This window comes from Sylvia atricapilla, chromosome 17 (assembly GCF_009819655.1).
Source record: "Sylvia atricapilla isolate bSylAtr1 chromosome 17, bSylAtr1.pri, whole genome shotgun sequence".
NCBI classification, from domain to species: domain Eukaryota; kingdom Metazoa; phylum Chordata; class Aves; order Passeriformes; family Sylviidae; genus Sylvia; species Sylvia atricapilla.
The window spans coordinates 4,263,969-4,268,695 of record NC_089156.1 but is presented as its reverse complement, the minus strand read 5'-3'; the positions used below and the strand labels follow the sequence as shown (position 1 = coordinate 4,268,695).

General features: G+C 60.3%; 1 long non-coding RNA gene across 1 annotated transcript; it reads right to left on the bottom strand.

Annotated features, from left to right (window-relative positions):
• Window positions 1–1,247: 1,247 nt before the first annotated feature.
• LOC136368717 (uncharacterized) lies at window positions 1,248–3,773 on the bottom strand. Its single transcript, XR_010744895.1, has 2 exons — window positions 3,336–3,773; window positions 1,248–1,469 (listed from the first exon to the last, which is right to left on the bottom strand). It is a non-coding gene; the product is annotated as an uncharacterized lncRNA (long non-coding RNA).
• Window positions 3,774–4,727: the final 954 nt, after the last annotated feature.

The following is a 4,727-nucleotide window of genomic DNA, read 5'->3' as shown; positions in this document are numbered from 1 at the left end:
GGAGGGAAGGAGGGGACACGGCAGGGCTGGGGGACACGGCGAGGACATAGGACACGGCAGGGCTGGAGGGGCACGGCGAGGACACAGGGGACACAGCAGGGCTGGGGGGACACGGTGAGGACACAAGGGACACGGTGAGGACACAGGGACACGGTGAGGACACAGGGACACGGTGAGGACACAGGCACACGGCACCCGGGAGAACTCCGGCGCTCCCTGCGGGATGCATCCTGCGGGATGCGCTGGGGCCAGGCGGGAGCGGCGAACGGCAGAGGGGGCTGCAGGTCAGGAGGAGCGGGGACACGGCGGGGACACGGCAGGGGACACCGCTGGGGACAGGCACGGAGCGGCTCAGGGCTGCCAGGCCGTGGACAGCGGGGGGCTGGATCCACCCCGGGCTGGGATAGAACCGGGGGGCACCGAGGGCGCCACAATCGCGGGATTCAGCGGCAGCGCCGCCTCTCCTCGCTGCAAAACGCTGACATCTGTCCCCCAGCGGGACCCAGGCGGCTCGGCCAGAGCGGATTCGGACCCCAAAAAGCAGCAGGGTGGTGGCAGGCAGGCTCGGGAGGCAGCTTGGGGCCGAGCGTGGCCGCTCCGAGCGTGTGCACACAAGGTGAGAGGAGCTGAATCGGTGATTTCCCCAGCGGGTTTTTGCTCCCGCTTGCTGCAAAGTTGTGAACAAAATGACCGGCCATGCATTGAACGGGCTTACATCGCTCTCCATATGGAAATGAAGATAATCCAAGTCTCAGCTTTGTGTTCTCCAGGAGGGAGCGGGGAGGGAGCGGGGGGCCGGGGGGATGGGGCAGGCTCGGAGCTGGGGGATGGATGCTGCCCCAAATCCCCTTCTCTCCCCAGGCAGGCTTCATCCCGAGCCAGCAGCGCCTCGCTGGGCTGGCCAAGACTTTTTGGGGACACAGCAGCAGCAGCAGCTCCCGGCGCCCGGACAGTCCCATTTAAAGCCGAGGCGGACCGTGCACACGCTGAATTCCGAGCCTCCTGTCCTGACATCCCCTCTGGAATATTTGGTTGCATAATTCGGCTGGTGTGTGCCTCTCACACACACTGAGACACACACACGCATCCCACCCACCCACGCCTGTTTGTTCCAAATAATAACAAAGAAGGATTATTCTCCCTAAACAAAGTCTTGCTAATTAGAGGGACTTTTTTTTTTATTTGTCACTTGTAAAACCCTTGAAGCGCTGTTAACAACTCGTTTAACAAAGGCAGAAAAACTCCAATGAGCAAATAAATATTTTACTTGGAATTATATCCGAAATGAAATCATCCTTCAGTGGGCAGTTTTTAAGGCTGCGGTTTGTGTGTTTGCTGTGGATGTTGGCTGGTTTGCCGGTGGAGAGGACGATATCCTGCGGCGCTGTGTTGGTTTATGCACTTTGCCATTTGTGTGGCTCGGTTTCAGTTCCGTTCCTCCCTTTGGGGTCTCTTTTTGTTGCAGGAACCTGCAGGAACACACCGCTGACATCAGGAAGAGCTGCTGGGTCGGCCTCGAGGAGCAGGACGGGATGGGAGATCAGGATCCTGCCCTGTCTCTGTGTATTTATTATCTCTGAATAATATTTTCATTTCATTTTTTTTATTTCATATTTTTCTATTTCATGGTTTTTTATTTCCCTTGGCCACCCCCCAGGAGCCACCGGGGCCCTCAGTGGCACCCACAGTGCCGAATGCCCCTCGCAGCAGGGTCAGGGATGGGGACACGCTGCCGTGGTGGCAGTGTCCCCACTGTGGGGTGCGGGGCTGAGAGGTGACCACCTGGCGGGCCAGGTGGGCTCAGGAGCAGCCGGTGGGGCTGTTCCCGCAGCAGGGAGAGCTTTGCCCTGTGCGAGCCCATCCCCAGGGCACCGGGATGCTGCACTTCCAGCGTCACCCCCAAAAAACCCTGTGGGTTGGGCAGCTTTTCCCGCGCTGTCCCCACAGCCCCACAGGCGGAACATCCTCAGCAGGAGCCTTTCCCACCTTCCCCCGTGGATCAAACGCACATCCCGGCTTAGCTCGATGTCTTGGCTCCCCCTGTAGCCGCTGCGGAGAGAGGCACCCCCAGTCCCCCCCAGCCCAGGCGCTGCCCCGCGGCCCCCGAGGTGCCACCAGCACCCCGAACCCCTCCTTTGGGGGCTCCTGCCCCAGCGTGGGGCGGGCACCGCAGCCACTGTGGGGGTCCCTCAAACGGGGACAGGGACAGCGCTGGCTGAGCCCCAACCGGGCCAGAAATGTCCCATGGCAGGGCAGAGGGACAGTGCTGCCCCGCAGGTGCCGGTGCCACGCTCGGGGAGCCTTGGCACGATGACAGGGACACGGAGCTGCCTGGAAATGGGGACAGCCCCTCCATCACACCACCCCGCGCTGGCAAATTGCCGTGACTTAACAAATTCCCGCTGCCGAGCTGAGCTGTGGAAATCGCTCCAGTGCACGTTCCCAGCCCCCTGCACATGTGCAGGCAGCGCTTTTTTTGCTTAAGCCACATTTTCCTGCGCCGCTCGCCTGAGGGGTCACCTGGCTGCAGGGGGTGGCCGTCAGCGGGTCCCCAGCCAGTGTCACCTCCCCCGGGTTTGGCAGCCGGGCATGGTCCCGCACCCCTGGGGACAGCCTCGGGGTGGGCTTCAGCTGCGTCCCATCCCCATCGCCAGGGAGCTGTGCCCTGCACCTCACCCCGCCCCAGGCTTTGGGATCGATTTGTGCCTCATCCCATAACACAGCGAGGCTTTGTACGAGGTCAGGGGGCTTTTGGAGCACAATCCCCCCCCAATCCTTCATTTTGTTTCCTTTAGGGTTGTCCGGTGGACAACTTTAGAGCTGCCCACATGGGATGGGCTGCCCCTTTCTTTCCTTCCCCAGAAGAAAAGGGGACGAAATCGAGCTGAGTGTGAGATTTTACCCAGGGCTGTGGCAGCTTTTGTGTCCTCAGACAAGAACCTGAGCGATCCCCATGGAAAATCCCCCTCTCAGCAGGGATCTGGTGCCACTCCGTGCCCCTCAAGCATCCAGGGCTGACAAATGACCCGGGACAGGCAGCGGCAGAGATATTGGATAAAAGCCATTTGTACACGTTCCTGAGCCCAGGCACACGGCAGGATCGCCCTCTGCCCAGCCAGGAGTCATTCCCACCCAGCTCGGGCTGGAAGGAGATGGGGATTTGTGGCAGGGGTCCAACAAAACCCAGAATTAATGGGATGAGTTTCCAGAAATTAAGAAAAATGGAGCAGCTCCTCCTCCAAGGGCTGAGCTCTGAGCCTGGGGGTACCTGTGCTCAACCCCTCCTGTCACCCTGATTCTGGGGACACGAGTGGCAGCGCCAGGCTGGCACCTACAGGCAGGTTTTGCAGAGGAGGGGGAGAGCTGATGTCCCCGAGGTCTGGGCCACACTGTGACAACGTGGGTGTGCACTCGGCCCTGCTGCAAAAATCAAGGCTGGCTGGTTAATTAAAGACTTGGGCCCCGAGATCTGCTTATTCAGGTCCGTGGTAGCACTGCCATAAAATTGTCACGCCCCATTTCCCGGCAGGGACTGAGGCAGCTCCTGGAGGAGCCCTGGCTCCGTGTGGAAAGGGGGTCCTCTGCTCCTCCCGGGGTCATTTCTGATGTGCTGCAGCATCACACTCAGCTTTGGTCTGGGCAAGCTCAGCAACAGCTTTCACACTGTCCGTATAGACCTCAAAGCCTGAATTTGGGCATCCATCCTTCCCTCCATCCCTCCATCCGTTTGTGAGGCCGTCCCCAGGAGAGAGCAGCCAGGAAACCTCGGAGCTGCCCACCCGGAAAAGCCACAAAGTACAAACACAACCCCCTCGTCTGTGCCCACACTGAGTGACACCCAGAGCTGGGGGGGCTCTGGCTCCTCACTCACCCCAAACCACGGGGATTTCACCCAAATGTGGCTTGTCCCTGCAGAAGCAGGCAGCTCCCTCTGCCTGGGCATCTCCCTTCAGCATCGCAGCCCCTCATCCCTCGGCTTCAGAGCCGCCCCCAGCCCCGCTCTGCACCACACGACCCCGGGAGGGGCGATTTGGGCTGGGGGAGAGCAGAGCAGGGGAGGGGAGGGGAGGTGGGGAGGCGCGTGGGGGGGAGTTTGCCATGTATGCTTTTTATTTCAGTAATTCTTTTATCTTGTTCTCGCACCCTGAACAGTATAAGCGTTCATCAAAGTAATTGACGTGGATGAAATTAGCGCTTCCTGCTATGTCGGACAGATAAACTTTGCTGAATATTGATTTTGCACAAAGAAAATGACATGTGCTTGGTCCTCACCCTTTATCTGGACGGAGCAGGGAGATGCTGGGGGAGGCAGGGGGGAAGGAGGCGAGCCTCCGCTGGAGAAGCATCCATAAGAATTACTTTTATCTCTTCTTCCACGAGAAGACAACAGCAGATAAGGTGGGGAGACAGTGGGGGGGAGGCGAGAGGGGGGGATGAGGGAGAGGAGCCCAGCAGAGACCTCCGCCGTGGGCTGGCCGCTGGGCTGGAAGGGGCTGGGGGCTCTTTTTGCCCGGCTGCCCGGGCAGGAACAGGATTTGGGGGGAGATAATCGGGCTCCTCAGGGCTGGGAGAAACGCGGGGTTGTGTTTCCCCTCCCCAGACTGCACGGCTGTGTGTGGAGCTGTCCTGGGAGGGCAGCGGGCTCTCCTGGAGGAGGAGCGCATCCTGCGGTGACGGACACCCCGAGGGACACGGCTCGGGGATGTGACAGCCCCTCCGTGTCCCCT